Source organism: Ranitomeya variabilis, chromosome 6, assembly GCF_051348905.1.
Source record: "Ranitomeya variabilis isolate aRanVar5 chromosome 6, aRanVar5.hap1, whole genome shotgun sequence".
Classification (NCBI taxonomy): Eukaryota; Metazoa; Chordata; class Amphibia; order Anura; family Dendrobatidae; genus Ranitomeya; species Ranitomeya variabilis.
Window position 1 is genome coordinate 101,792,500 of NC_135237.1, and position 15,272 is coordinate 101,807,771.

The window sequence follows — 15,272 nt, forward strand, 5'->3', positions numbered from 1 at the left end:
AAATCAGCTGAGTATTACGGTACCAGCCTTGTGGATAACATTTAGCAAAATCTACTAAATCAGCAGCATTTCCTCAGCAACATTTACTGCAAAACTATACTACTTGATCAGTGGCGTAACTACAAAGTTATGGGCCCCGGTGCGAACTTCCAAATGGGGCCCCCCCCCTACCCCCCCCTACCCCCCCACCTTCCCCCGCCCCCGCAACCCCCCCACCTTCCCCCGCCCCGCTTCCCCTAGATACGCCTCGGACTGTTGCAGGAATCTCCTGCACTGCAACATGGTGTTGGGTGCCAGCACAGCCCGCACAGTGGTATATCCAGCACAGCCCGCACAGTGGTATATCCAGCACAGACCGCACAGTGGTATATCCAGCACAGACCGCACAGTGGTATATCCAGCACAGCCCTCACAGTGGTATATCCAGCACAGACCGCACAGTGGTATATACAGCACAGCCCGCACAGGGGTATATACAGCACAGCCCGCACAGTGGTATATCCAGCACAGCCCGCACAGTGGTATATCCAGCACAGACCGCACAGTGGTATATCCAGCACAGACCGCACAGTGGTATATCCAGCACAGACCGCACAGTGGTATATCCAGCACAGCCCGCACAGGGGTATATACAGCACAGCCCGCACAGTGGTATATCCAGCACAGCCCGCACAGTGGTATATCCAGCACAGCCCGCACAGTGGTATATCCAGCACAGACCGCACAGTGGTATATCCAGCACAGACCGCACAGTGGTATATCCAGCACAGACCGCACAGTGGTATATCCAGCACAGACCGCACAGTGGTATATCCAGCACAGCCCTCACAGTGGTATATCCAGCACAGCCAGCACAGTGGTATATCCAGCACAGACCGCACAGTGGTATATCCAGCAGAGCCCGCACAGTGGTATATAGAGCACAGCCCGCACATATATACAGCAGAGCCCGCACAGTGGTATATACAGCAGAGCCCGCACAGGGATATATACAGCAGAGCCCCCACAGGGGTATATACAGCAGAGCCCGCACAGGGATATATACAGCACAGCCCCACAGGGGTATATACAGCAGAGCCCGCACAGGGATATATACAGCACAGCCCCACAGGGATATATACAGCAGAGCCCGCACAGGGATATATACAGCACAGCCCCCACAGGGGTATATACAGCAGAGCCCGCACAGGGATATATACAGCACAGCCCCACAGGGGTATATACAGCACAGCCCGCACAGGGGTATATAGAGCACAGCCCACATCTCATCTCATCCCCCCCGATAATGGCCCCACAGTCCGGTTAAAAAGAAAAAAAAAAAAAACTCTCCTCACCCTTCCTTTTGCCCGCGCTGTTCCTGGCGGCTGCAGTCTGCCCAGGACACTGCAGGTGCGCGATGATATGACGTCATCGCGCACCCGCAGTGTACTGTCAGAGGCAGAGCGGGGAATGATGGGAGAGGAAGCGTCAGGTGACGCTCTCTCCTCCCATCATTGCATTGAACTATACCGGTGTCATAGACGCCGGTATAGTTAAATGCGGCGGCGGCACTGGGGGGGTTCCGGGGGAGGAACAGTGCAGCGGCCCACTACTGGCATCGGCTCTTCTGGCATTTGCCAGAAGTGCCCGATGGCCAGCCTGGCCCTGCTCAGACCTGCCGGCCCGGGGCCCCTGACCTGCGGGGCCCGGTCGCAATGGCGACCGCTGCGACCGCGGTAGTTACGCCCCTGTACTTGATGCCAGTCTGGATTTTCTGTCTTGAAAAATCTGCGTTCAAATCTGTTCTGCATAAGTGTACCAATGAAATATAGTCATATGCAGCAGCTTAAAAAATAGCAATAAATAATCTGAATGGATGCAGGGGGTGCACAGATTTCTGCACTCCCCATTTAGGTGAATGCGACAGGTGCAGCCATTCTTGGATCGTTGAATCTACCCTAATGCTTCGGACCCAGAATACTGATATACAGATTATATAGTCCTTCTCTGAACTTTATGTTGGTAAATTAAAAGGTAGATATAGTGACTTGCAAAAGTATTCACCCCTCCCACCATCAGCATTTTTTGTATTTTGCTGCCTCACAACCTGGAATTTCCCTGTTTTTTTGAGGGTTTGCATCAGTACATCTAAAGAACATGCCTACAACTATGAACATTTGTTTTTCTTTTTACTGTGAAGCAAGCAACAAATGGGACAAAATAACTGAAAACTTCAGTGTGTATAACTATTCACCCCCCTAAAGTCAGTGCTTTGTAGAGCCTCCTTTTGTGGCACTTACAGCTGCAAGTCACTTTGGATAAGACTCTATGGCTTCGTCTGGTGAACAGCAATCTTCACGTTTGACCACAGATTCTCAATTGGATTAAGGTCTGGGCTTTGCCTAGGCCACTCCAAAACATTTACACTGTTCCCTTAAACCACTTCTGCATTTCTTTAGCAGTATGCTTTGGGTCATTGTTTTGTTGGAAGGTGAACCTCCGTCCCAGTCTCAAATCACTGACAGACTGAAACAGGTTTTGCTAAAAAATATCCCTGTATTTTGCACCATCTATCTTCCATCAACTTGGACCATTTTCCCTGTCCCTGCTGCCGAAAAACATAATGTTGGCACCATCATGTTTCACCATGGGGATGGTGTTCTTGGGGTGATGAGCTGTGTTGGTTCAAGTTTAATCTCATCTGACCACAGCACCTTCCTCCATACATTTGGGGAGTCTCCCACATGTCTTTTCACAAACTCAAATTGAGACTTACAATTTATGTGCGTAAGTAAAGGCTTTTTTCTGTCCATTCCTTCCATAAAAACCACCTCTATGGAGTGTACTGCTTATTATGGTCATATGGACTGAAACTCCAGTCTCTGCTTGGGAACTCTGCATCTCCTCCAGGATTACCTTTGGCCTCTGTGCTGCCTCTCTGATTAATGCCCTCCTTTCCCGGGCTGATAGTTTTGGTGGCGGCCCTCTCTTGGCAGGTTTGTTGTGGCACCATATTCTTTCCATTTGATGATAATGGATTTCATAGTGCTTCGGGGGATCATCAGAGATTGGGATATTGTTTTATAACCCAACCCTGACTTGTACTTGTCAATAACTTTGTACCTGACTTGTTTGGAGATCTCCTTGTTCTTCCTGGCGTTGCTTGGTTAGTGGTGCCTCTTGTTAATGGTGTTGCAGCCTCTGTCGCCTTTCAGAAAAGGTGTGAATATACTGACAGACCATGGGACACTTAGATTGCACACAGGTTGCATTTGACATTTTTAGAGGCTTTATTACAAAAGGGGTGAATACATGGGCGTACCCACTGTGGGGCGGGGGGCAGCTGTCCCCCCAGAAGCAGGGGCGTACAATGAAAGAACACCTCCTGGCTGAGGGCACGGTAGTGGAGAGCAGCCAGCCAGACACAGCTGATAGCAGGGCGGGCGGGACTCACTGCAGAGCAGGCTGACACCACGTGGCATTGCTATGGCACCTGGCGGCACGCTGAGATTGGATCCGGCTGGGGTTCAGACTGAGGCGTGTCATGTACAGTGCTAGTAAGCACGCCTCTGAACCCTGTCTGAACCCTCCGGATCTGGGGCAGAGGCTGAGAAGACAGGCAGTGGCCGCCATTACAGTGTGCCACAGGCCCACACCAGCCCACAGCAGCCCACAGGCCATAAGCCAGTCGTCTGAGTCCCAGACTGAGACTCCCACTCTCCAGTGCTATTGGAGTTCTATACAATTAGGTAAAACAATACTTTATTAATCAACAATTACAAATACAATTAATATAGACAAAAAAGGACAATTGGCCCTGGTAAAAAAAGCATGGGTCTCCAGGCATAACTGTCATTACAATTAAGTCAGAACATCTGTGATGTTACATCACTATGGTAACCATCCATTATGTGTGCATTAAGGCAGCAAAATGCAAAGTTTAAAGCAAGTTAACGTCTAATAGCCAATTGCCAAAGTGCACACAGCATCCGGGATCAAACATCTACCATCAACTTACGGAAGTTCCCCAAACATCAGTATGTATATTACAGGTAGAAAATAAAGAATCTGTCAAATATGCTCAATGCTCACCCATGATGTATTGCTATGCCACGGAGCCAGGCCCAATCTCGACGCGCCATTCGCGTTTAGCTTTATCAAATAGGGATATAATGGATTGTTACCATAGTGATGTTCTGACTTAATTGTAACGATATTTATGCCTTGAGGCCCATGCTTTTTTACCAGGGTCAATTGTCCTTTTTTGTCTATATTAATTGTATTTGTAATTATTGATTAATAAAGTATTGTTTTTTTTATCTAATTGTATAGAACTCCCATTTTTATTTTTTTTTATACATACATACTGCTGCAGAGTGCTGTTAGAGGCCATCTTAGTCTGCAGCATTGCAGTGCTCATGTGATAATGAATTCATGTATTCTCTCATGAAAAGAAAGATCCAATATGTGATGTCTGCATGGAGTGTAATTAAATACCTGAGTGCCGCTGTACTGTCTTAGGGTATGTTTCCACGCTGTGTACTTGCAGCACTTTGGATGCAGCGGAAACCCCGCTCCGCCCAAAGCGCCGCCCCCTGTTGTACGCGCGTTCTAAAATTTCACAACCTGATCGACCATGGCTTTCCCCCCCTAGTTTTGATCCTGGGTACGCCCCTGGGTGAATACATATGCACATGCCAATTTGTTAGTTATTTGATCCCATACATTTTTATTTATGCCTGTATTTTTCTCAGTTCACCGACTTAGACTATTTAGTGCTGATGCATCACACACAAATCGGATTACAAAAATAGTTCACCACAGATTGTAATGTAACAAAATAGGTAAAGAGTCAAGGTGGGAATACTTTCGCAAGCCATTATATATATCACCGACCCACAGAATAGGTGATAGATGTCTGTTCGCTGTCAGCCCCACTGAAGTGAGGAAGAGTTTTATTGGAAGAAGCCGTCAAGCGTTCAACAGTTTCCGTCCGCACCATAACCGCTGACTGAGGCGGCGGGACGGATGTTTGACCACTGCTCCGTTCCAACCCCGCAATGCGATCTTGCTGTGAATAGAATAGGGGCTTATGGTGCAGGTGAACACTAACCTTAGGTCTTTCCAGCAAAGGAGTTGTACACCTTCAAAGATTATTGTTCCAGAGGCTTAATGAGGCAATAAAGCAAAGTGAGCTATTACTCCCGGCATCTAGTGCTGCCTAATGTTCCTTTTCCGGTGATTCCATGCAGGGTGTAGTGGTGACACCACGTTGACTGCGCTGCAAACAATCGCTGATTTCAGCGTCCCTGCCAATATAGACTGTACAAACCTCTGAGCTCAATGATGGGCTGCAGCGGCGTCAATGTGTTGTCTTCACTGCAGCCAATACGCAGATGAAGAGTTGACTGTATATATTTTTTATTGATTACTTGCAGTTTTTATATCCTCCATTGTTAATTTCCTTTCCTTTTTTTTCTGCTATTTTTCTGATCACTTGGACTAGTTTATTATAGATACTGTTTTTCTTCTGGTTCAGGTTCACTACAAATGTGTGCTTTGCGGACCTTTACTTCTACTTGGTTAATGTGCATGTAGGATTTATTGTTTATAAATGTGCTCGTCCCCTGATCTTCTAAGCATTTTTATGTCTGTGTGTGTGTTTTTCAATGGATTTTATTTTGTTTATTAATAAGGGATATATTTTTACCATTCTGGTGTTTGGCTTGGGAACTTTTGTTTTTAGGTTGATTATAGGTGCAGTTAGTCTGCCACTAGTACAAACTAGGTATACTCTATATGGAGTGTAAATGTAGTAAAACTGCGGAGTGGCGTTTTTGTGTGGTTTATTTGCTTTCTATAAAAAGCTGCAAAAGTCAGACAGGAAATGAGAAACAAGAACTATTTTCAGGTCAAACTATGCAGTTAAAACATGTGAATGTTGCATTGTATTTTTGTTGCTGAAATGTATAGGCACTTGCATTGTTGGGATTCCTTTTTGAGTAATACTGTACTAGAACTGCTTTATTTACATTGTATGTCTGTATATCCTTCTGGTAGGTTTCCTTCCTGTATTTCTGAAATAGGTTTTGGTAAAATTTGGTCATCTGGTCTTTGATCATCTGGTGCCTTTTAGTCATCTGATCTTTGGGCATCTGGTCTCTTTGGTCATCTGGTGTCTGGTCTTTGGGCATCTGGTCTCTTTGGGCATCTGGTCTCTTTGGGCATCTGGTCTCTTTGGGCATCTGGTCTCTTTGGGCATCTGGTCTCTTTGGGCATCTGGTCTCTTTGGTCATCTGGTGTCTTTGGTTATCTGGTGTCTTTGGTCACCTGGTCTCTTTGGTCATTTGGTCTTTGGGCATCTTTGTCTTTCATTTCAAATGTCTCCAAGGGTATGTGCACATGCAGGGCTGTGGATTCGGAGTTGGAGATTTGGCTTTCCGACTCCACAGCCCTGTGCACATGTAAAGGTTTTTGTTTTGTTTTTGTCACTTTTTCCACACAGTTTTGGCACAAAAATTGAAGTACTTCCTACTACCAGCAAAACTAATGAGATTCCTGAAGTCTCATTCACACGTTGCTTATTTTTTTACCTGCAGCATGTCAATTCTTGCAGCAGAATTCTAATGAGTAGGGAAAAATGAACAACAAAAATCTCTATTTTACGCAGCGTTGCATCTACTGCTAATTTTCTGCTACAAATCCTGAACGTGTGCACGTCTCCTGTTCTCCTCGGCTTACATACTTGCATAAATATATCAATAATTGACCCCCTGCCCCTTAAGTTTCACATCTCTACCCCTCTATCCATATATTGTGTAGACCATAGGCCTCCTACACATTAGATGTAAGTTTGCTCAACTCCCTCATTTTGATTGTCATGGACCAGCTAATGTAACCGGACATTTTGCCTTTCAGGTGATCAGGAGAGCAAAGGAACTGGCATATTGAATTTACACGCTGAGCTTAGTGGCTCATGTCATCTTCATGACACACAGGGCTACTGAGTTCAGTGATTAGCTGCAGCGGTCACATGCGTTATAGTCATGTCCTCACCAAAGCGGCTGGTCAACAAAGACTCGAGCAGCAGAGAGGTGCAGGGTAGCTGTCTTTTTTTTTTTTTTTTTTACCCACCGCCAGCCAGTCGAGTGAAGAAACATTCTTGGAAACCCCTCTAACATAATAACGATCTGTGATGTACGTTTTTTTTTTTAATCAAAAGTCATATACCTAGAGGTCTATAGAGCAGGTTCTGGAGCTCAGACCACAAGATCCTATCCCAATATGTACTAGGTGTAAAAGTAATAATATTAGCAAGTACCTCCAAACAGAAATGTTGCATAGTTCTTCTGATTTGCTATGTCTCTTACCCCATGTGCAGGGCATTGCAGTAGCTTAGAGTCCATGGTTATGATCACTGACCACTAACTAACTTGTCATTATATGAGTGGTCCTAAATATGGACACCTAAGCTACTGCAATGCCCTGCACATGGGGTAAGTGACATAGCTTATCAAAAGAACTATACTGCATTTCTAATTGGAGTTTTTTGCTGTTATTATTATTACCCTGTTAAATATTGGGATATGATCTTGGAGATGGGATAGTTAGCATCAGTTGGGGGTGCCAGAGTTCGGTTGTCTCATCTAAGCAGAAATGTGCTCTGATACTAGTTTGGCTCTGTCAAGTTATTAACCCCTTCCTGATGAGTGGCAATGGTACATCATATATTGGGTGCCCATATATAAAGCAGGCTCAGGTACTAAGAACCGACCATAAACCGGTAGTTGCTTGTTTTACAGCCAGCTATCTGCCATTGCTTCTTTTTAGCGATTTAGATGCCACTGTCAATCACTGACTGCGACATTTAAATGGCTCGCTTGCAGCTGCGCTTATTTACTGGCTCATATCAACAGCATGACATGATCATAGCGAGCCGATGTGTTGTAACAAGCTGGGAATCCTGCTGATATTAGTCCTCCTGTGAAGCGCAGCCTTGGGCTGGGCTTCAGTGGTTACACTATATAATGCAATACTATAGTAATGCAGTTTATCATCTGAGTGCAGGCTGAGGTCCTCTAAAGGGGCCAAAAATTGAAAATAAAAGTTTAAATTACGCACTTATTCCCTTTTCAAAAATAAAGAAATGTACAGTAAATAAAAAAATATATACTGTATATTTCATACAATTCTGTTCGATCCATAAAAGTATAAAATTATTTACACTGTACATTAGACGCCAAAACGAAAAAAAATGGTAAACACCAGAATTCTGTCAATAAAAACTTCAGCTCAGTTCCAGAAAAAACAAGCCTCAAACGATCCAAACAAAAGTACCGTATTTATTTACAAGGTTCAGAAACTTGGTATTATATATACATATTGACCTGGAGAATCATATTGCTAGGTCATTTTACCAAACTATAAATGTAATAAAAGCAGAATCAAAAACAAAGGCAGAAGTTTTTTTCTATCACCATTTAACCCAAGTTGGGTTTTGTTTCTTTTTTTTTTTTTTTAGTACGGCTACAGTATGGCTATAACAATAGAAAAATAAAAAAATGTTATGGCTCTTGGAAGAAGGGGGAGGCTAAAGAGCATTCTTCGAATCAGACATTTATTACATGAAAGGAGATTCCTTGTACATAGAATGGGATATTTACGCTTTTTTTTTTTTTTTTTACACCATAATCAGACTTTTGGACTGGTGAGCTTGTGGGATCACAGCTCCATCTGCTATGAAATTTCCGAAAATGATCGAATATAGCTCTTGGCTTTTTTGGGCTAATCTTCTGCCTCCTCTACCCCCCAAAAAACAAACAAAACAAAAAAACAATAAACGGACTAGTGATCATGTGATCATGCATGTGCCCTACTGCTCCATCACAGAGGAAGAGGACGCATCCCTTTCCCCTCCTGCACCCACTGTGAAATAATCCAGGGGCAAGTACTGCTTCTTTTCTTGAAGCAACTCTGCTTGCTCAGAGGCCGGCAAGCTAAAGGTGGAAAACAGCCAGAAGATATTCTGTCATCAGTCGCTGCCGCCACGTTCTTTGAAGCAAAGAGCTGCAGGAGAGCACAGCTCAGGGGCGGACTGGCCATCGGCAATTCTGGAAAATGCCAGAAGGGCCTGTCTGGTTGTGGGCCGCCTTGTCTGCTACGTTGTTAACAGAATCTGTGTTCTCAAGATACCCATACTGTTAAGAATTGTGATGGAGCGCAAAGTCGCTGACTCCGTCACTTACCCCAGCAGGCCACGGGTGTCATTAGAAATATTGGTCTTGTAGTAAATCTTCCTTTCCTCCATCCAGGGTAATATTAGTAATATATCCCATCTAGTGCTTGGGGACGGGGACAGCATGGGCCTGAGTGATTTCAAATGCCAGGGCTGAATATCAGTCCCAGTCCGTAGCTGGCACAGCTAGATATGGATTGCACATGATTCAGTACTGTGTTGATGAGCTGCAGTGATCTCAGTCTTTGCCTATGCAGAGCACAGAGTTTAAGATGAGTTTTTCATTGGCTTCTGGACTCTGCATAGGCTGTGACCGAGATGACTGCGGCTGATCCACACAGTATTGAATCATGTGCACTCCATATGTGCTCTCAGTGCAACAAAGTGATCTTCGTCATCTTGCAAAGCACAGCAGCCAATGACAATCTCTTCTTGGCCTCTGAGCTCTGCATAGGCAACAACCAAGATGTCACAGAATTGTATCATGTGCATTGCACTGTGCTCTCCTGCAGCTTTCTGTTTCTCCTCTCATTTGTAATTTATGAAAGGAGAGATTGGGACTTTTTGGGATTCATGTACCAAAATAAAAATAATAATAATGATATAATATATATTAAGCTTCTACACATTTTTTTCTTCATTCCTAACTAGGTGTAGGTTTATAGTTGGGTCTCTGGTTATGTTTAGAGATGGTGCATAAGGTTGACAAGGATTAGGGCTAAGGTTAGGTTTTGGGATAAGATAATGGTGTCTAAGGGGTGACGTTTCTCCTTGTGGAGAGTGATATATCAAGTCTGGCATATCAGAGTGAGGAGACATATGTATAAGCCATGCATTCTCCTCTGGGAAATTAATTATGCAAATTGTCTCCAGAGAGGAAGAAGATTTGAACTCTAGCGCCACCTATTGGAAGCAGCGATCCTAAAAGTCAGTATTGACCCATCAATGAACCTCACAATATGACTTGGGATAAAAGCCAAACCAGAATAGGTTTAGGGTTGCTGCTTCCAATAGGTGGCGCTAGAGTTCATCTTCTTCCTCTCTGAAGAGACAATTTGCATCTTTAGTTTCCCAGAGTAGCGGGCATGGCTTTTAAGTCTCCTCACTCTGACATGCCATGCTTGATATATCACTCTTCACAAGGAGAAACCTTATCTCTTAGACCCCAGTCCAGGGATAGGGTAATAAAATAGTTGAAAAATGTAAATATACAGTAAAAAAAATAAAAAATGTTTAACTTTTTATTTATCTTTTTTTACTTACTTTTTCGGATTTTAGAAGAAGCAGAAAAAAGTAGAGGAACAGAGGACAAATTATTATGACATCAGTATTTTCTTAAAATACGTGTGCTTGGGAATAAGGAGTCCAATACTGGAGTTCTTGAAGGAAATCAAGTAATGTTAACAGTCCAAAGGTTGGGGGCCGTACAATACTTACCTTGCCTTGGGTACTGTTATGGTACGCCACTAATCCTGAGAAAGTCTTTTAGTTTTTCATTGCACAGACGTCTGAAAGTGAAAGGTAGTGAAGGGGCCATTGTGATCCTGAGAATGCCTTCACAGTGCACGTTGTGACCTTAAGACGCCGCAAAGTACGTCCTGAGGTCACAGCGTGCGCCACAATGGCATCACGCACAGTAACATCAGTGACATAATTAAGGAGGCTGAAGAGGGTCCACTCAAGTAAAGGACAAATAAAAGGTGTGGGAGACTGTATGGTGAGCTGTTGGGACGCTGGGATCAGTGGTATTTTAGTAACACTTCTGGCCTTTTACGCGTCAGCAAAGTTGCATCTGCAGCTGGCCGCCTTATTTGCTGAGTTTGCACACTGCGATTTGCAAATAATACACATTTTGGAGAATAGGATTTTTGTACAATTCTATGAGAATTCAATTCCACTCAAATAAACTTCTTCATTTCTAGTGGCCATTGCCAGGCCACCTTTTTCAGGACACCAAACCCTAATGCGTAGAGCCATAAAACCTACTTTTGTAAACCTGTGCAAAAATATATCAAATATCCTCTCTAAACAAATGCACTAAATGTTCCTAGTGATTTCTTACTACTAACATTTTGAAATATTCGATCTTTTTGGGTCAAAACCAGCTTTGTAAGACATAACGAAGTTCCAGGGTGTTCTATGGCATCAACATTTATATTTAGTATTTGACATTAAGTTGAATCTGTCAGTACGGGTTTGCCACGTAATCTGAGGACAGCACGATGTAGGGGATAAAACACAGAATTCGACGATGTGTCACATGTATGGCTGTGTTGTAGTGTTTTCTAAGACTGAAGGTTTAATTATCTGTTGATTTATCATTGCTGTGACTAGCTGGCATGCTGTTCCAAGTCTGACTCCGCCCCCTCCTGTGATAAGCAGCTCACTGTCTACAGAGTATCTACACAGAGAGCCTGGTGTGGGCGGGGGCAGCTTTCTCAGCTCTGCTGCATTGCTAATTCTAATAACTTTTGATTGTATCCCAGTAATCTAAGTTCTACATTGTTAGAATCAGCTTCTCTTTGCCTACATTGTGCTGCTCTCAGATGAGGTAGCAAAAATCTGCTGACAGATTCCATTTCAAGAGGTTCTATGTAGTACAAATCTTAAAGGTAACCTTGTCAGCACAAAATGACTGTTCAAACTAATGACAGGATCTGGGTGCACTCTTGTCATAGCCAAACTGTTCAGTGCACCTTCCTACCTACTTGTTTTCCATCTGTCTCTACCACATTCTTGCTTCATTGACAGGAGGAACAAGAGAAGGACAGAAATAGAAAGTAGATGGAAATGTCCACTGAACTATTTGGTCATACCTAGGGTGCATCGAGCATGTGTGCTTTGTTTGATCAGTCATGGTGACAGATTCCCTTTAAAGTGTATCACATTGTGTGATTTTACATTAAACAGGTTGCATAAGACTATGAATAAGTAGAATATAAAATACACCCTCTGCATGTTATATCTGCCAGCTTGTCTAGACAGAGGGAGATAACAGCATAACAGTGAATCTCTAGCCACAAATATAAATGACAGCAGATGGGACTGAGGAAAGCGTAGCAAAGCAATCACTGTCAGTAAAATGGGAGGAAAGGGGGAAAATAATGAAGGCTGGATAGTAAGGAGTGTAATTCGTAATGAAACCTTCTTTACAAATCCTAAATAGTAACAGTATATCTCTGTCCAGAGATTAAAACTAATGGAGGAAGATGTTCAACGGACATAGGGTGGGTTAGTTCTTAAAGGAAAGCTATCATCAAAAAATGACCTATTTGATTAAATCAGTTTTTATGTTAAATGTTTTTTTTTGTTTTTTTTTTTAAATATGGCAATTTTTTTATTTATTTTTTTACATGATGCAAACTGTATTAAAAGAAAAAATTAGAACGACACTTCCATTTTTCAGACTGCCTATGGAGCTTTTTTTAGACTCTTGCATGTTTTTGCTTCAGGAAACAACACATGTACATAGCCAGAATGGTTGGATCATGACTGTCTTTTGTATTAAAGTTGTGAGGATCTGAGGTTGTGGGTTATGATAATTACCTAGGCAGGTTAGCAATGCAACTGTTTTTTATTTCTTACATCCTTGGGCTTACAGCAATTCCAGGTAGATGGTCACACTGCAGTGTCCCATCCTCGGGCTGATAGTTCCACTGCCACATGCCACGCGATACCCACTGTCTACCAACTTTTGGTTGGCCCACAGCTTTTGTATCTCCCACCAGTATAGTATGTAATAACAGTCCACGCTCCATACCACAACCATAACACATGTCTCTTGCTCCAGCTGGCAACAACATCCATTAAAGGAAACATGTCCCCCCCCCCCAGGGCCTATTAACCCCTTCATGACCGTGGGATTTTTCGTTTTTCCGTGTTCGTATTTCACTCCCCTCCTTCCCAGAGCCATAACTTTTTTTATTTTTCCGTCAATTTGGCCATGTGAGGGCTTATTTTTTGCGGGACGAGTTGTACTTTTGAACGACATCATTGGTTTTACCATGTTGTGTACTAGAAAACGGGAAAAAAATTCCAAGTGCGGTGAAATTGCAAAAAAAGTGCAATCCCACACTTGTTTTTTGCTTGGCTTTTTTGCTAGGTTCACTAAATGCTAAAACTGACCTGCCATTATGATTCTCCAGGTCATTACGAGTTCATAGACACCAAACATGACTAGGTTATTTTTTACCTAAGTGGTGAAAAAAAATTCCAAACGTTGCTAAAAAAAAAAAGAAATTGCGCCATTTTCCGATACTCGTAGCGTCTTCATTTTTCATGATCTGGGGTCGGTTGAGGGCTTATTTTTTGCGTGCTGAGCTGGCGTTTTTAATGATTCCAATTCGGTGCAGATACGTTCTTTTGATCGCCCGTTATTGCATTTTAATGCAATGTCACGGCGACCAAAAAAACGTAATTCTGGCATTTCGATTTTTTTCCCGCTACTCCGTTTAGCGATCAGGTTAATGCTTTTTTTTTCCGGGCGATTCTGAACGTGGCGATACCAAATATGTGTAGATTTTTTTTTATTGATTTATTTTGATTGGGGCGAAAGGGGGTGATTTAAACTTTTATATTTTTTTTATTTTTTTCACATTTTTTTTACTTTTTTTTAAACTTTTGCCATGCTTCAATAGCCTCCATGGGAGGCTAGAAGCAGGCACAGCACGATCGCCTCTGCTACATAGCAGCAATCTGCTGTTCGCTGCTATGTAGCAGAAAATCAGGTGTGCTGTGAGCGCCGACCACAGGGTGGCGCTCACAGCTGCCGGGGATCTGTAACCATAGAGGTCTCAAGGACCTCTATGGTTACCATTCTGAAGCATCGCCGACCTCCGATCATGTGACGGGGGTCGGCGATGACGTCATTTCCGGCCGCCCGGCCGGATGCGGTAGTTAAATGCCGCTGTCTGCGTTTGACAGCGGCGTTTAACTAGTTAATAGCGGCGGGTGAATCGCAATTTCACCCGCCGCTATTGCGGGCACAAGTCAGCTGTTCAAAACAGCTGACATGTCCCGGCTTTGATGTGGGCTCACCGCGGAACCCTGCATCAAAGCAGGGGAGCTGACATCGGACGTACTATCCCGTCCGATGTCAGTAAGGGGTTAAAGTAAAAGAGCCACCTTCAGCAACACTAAGGCTGCATTCTGTGAAGGTGGTTCTTATGTTTATTATCCCTAGGAACGCTGAAATAATGACTTTTATACATTTCCCGCCATACCTCTATTGAGTCAGGGAGGTATGATTTCTCCCTCTGACTCAACCACCTCGCAGCCGTCCATCATCCAGCTCTGTCCTCCGTGCGCCGCCTCTTCTCTATCTTGTGACGTCTCCGGCGCCTGCGCTCTGCAATCAGTTCTCGGGCATGCACCGTGTGCGCTGCCTGTGAACTTACATCAGGTGCCTGCGTGTAGCGGAGGCCCCAGATCCCCACCCGCAGTGTGTTATGATGTATTCACACTCCGGGGCTGGGAACCTGGCTCCTGCGCAGTGGAGCTGATCACCGTGCTCCTCGATACAAGTGCTGAAGTCTCGTGATATTTCACAAATCTTGCGAGACATCGGCACTATCTTGAATGGAGCACCGTGACCAGGGGAAATGTATAAAAGTCCTTATTTCAGCGTTCCCAGGGATAATAAACAAGAGCCACCTTCACAGAATGCAGCCTTAGTGCTGCTGAAGGTGGCTATTTTACCTTAATAGGCCCTGGAGGGTGACCGGTTCCCTTTAAGATAGTTCCTCACAATCAGACAATAGATATTGCGACTGTAGCACATGTATCAAGCTCCAATCGGCAACCGATCTCCAATAGAGATGACCGAATATGTTCGGAAAACGATCCGAATCCGAATTTGGCATATTTGTGTTAGATTCATACCATATTCGTCCCAAATTTATGTTTGATGATCGTTTCCAAACATATTCTCTCATCTGTACTCCCATTGACTCCAATGGTGTTCAACTATGTTCGGCAAATATTGCCAATACGGCAATCGCAATCCGAACATTGAATTATTCACTCATCTCTAATCTCCAATCTCCATAGGCCATCCCGA

At 43.7% G+C, this 15,272-nt stretch overlaps 1 protein-coding gene across 1 annotated transcript in view; it reads left to right on the forward strand.

Moving 5' to 3' along the window:
• PLCL2 (phospholipase C like 2) overlaps positions 1 to 15,272 on the forward strand; it is a 252,402-nt gene that overhangs the window by 66,681 nt on the left and 170,449 nt on the right. The window lies entirely within an intron of this gene.